The following is a 1,368-nucleotide window of genomic DNA, read 5'->3' as shown; positions in this document are numbered from 1 at the left end:
ATTGTGCAAGAGGTGTTGTTTGTATTTTTGGTATTTCATTGTGTTGTATGTTTGCTTTGATACAATCTGTACACTGTACATTTTTATTGTCTGTTATCCTTTGACTTATAATCTCAGGATACTCTTGTATGAGTTTGCACAAGTAATTAAAATTAACATAACCTATTTGTCAATGTAAATCAACAATAGTGATTGTGTTGATAGATTGTTTATTATAATGAGAAACTATCATATACAAGTTATTTTGTACATGTATTTCACCAATCTTTGTATGAGTAGGAGAATAAATAATACATTCATTGTTTGTTTTTGTTAAAACATATCCTGCTTTGCATAATAACGCTTCACTAACAAGTGTGAAGTTCAGATTAGGATGATAGTATATGTTTTGTAGTGAAATCGTATTCACCTTTGTATACTCATTGGCTTTGTTTTGTAGTTTTACATTAAATGTCATTACTCCACTTTTGCTAAGTGAGAATGACAATTTATTCACAATTGTAACATTTATTAGGGTTGAGTTCCGAATGTTTGTAAGACGGAACAAGTATGGAGTAGTGTGTACATTTGCACCAGAGTCCAATATATTAATACAATGTATTAGTTCAGTATCATTACAATGTATTGTGTTGATACATACGTTTGGATCATAATTGAACTCTTCAATGACTTCTTTTGCATTGTCAAATGAGTTCATGAAATTGTCTACTTGCATGACACCTTCTTCTTATACTTTGAATGCTGAAAATACATCAGATTCAGTGGATAGAGTGGATTGAATGGGTAAGCCACTGGAACTTGATACTGAGGCTTCTGCTATTGCAGACTCTAGCATCAGTGTTTTATTAACATCTTCAATGAATGCTGTTTCATTATTGTCTCTAATGAATACTGCTGCATTAAGTGCAGGTTGAGACAGTGTAGTAGTAGTAGTAGAAGCAGTAGCCGTTTGCTTATGCTTTTTCTTTCAAGCTTCTGTTGTTTTGCTTGTTGGAGGATTTTGACAGTCTTTTGACATATGCCTGTACTTGTTACAGTTGTAGCATTTAACTTTATTGTAAGGCTTTGTTTTGCCTTTAGCTACACTTTTGCCTTTCGTTTGTAGGCCATCTTATTCAGTATCTTGTTTCGTTTGAGAGTACTGAGAATAATACTTAGTATATATGTTTTGTAATTTGTGTATCAGCTTAGCTGGCATCAGAACGTCTTTCTGAGCTGCTGTAACCATTAGTAGTTGATTATAATAGGTAATCTGCCTGTCTAGCATTGTTGCTACCCATCTATACTCACAAGGAGTAGTAAGATTAATTGCTAAGATGTACATATTGTTATTAGGGGTCTTTATTATGTGTAGACAACTGTCTGTAG

This window comes from Fomitiporia mediterranea (genome assembly GCF_000271605.1).
Source record: "Fomitiporia mediterranea MF3/22 unplaced genomic scaffold FOMMEscaffold_4, whole genome shotgun sequence".
NCBI classification, from domain to species: domain Eukaryota; kingdom Fungi; phylum Basidiomycota; class Agaricomycetes; order Hymenochaetales; family Hymenochaetaceae; genus Fomitiporia; species Fomitiporia mediterranea.
The sequence above is the reverse complement of the archived record's forward strand: the minus strand, read 5'-3'. Positions refer to the sequence as shown.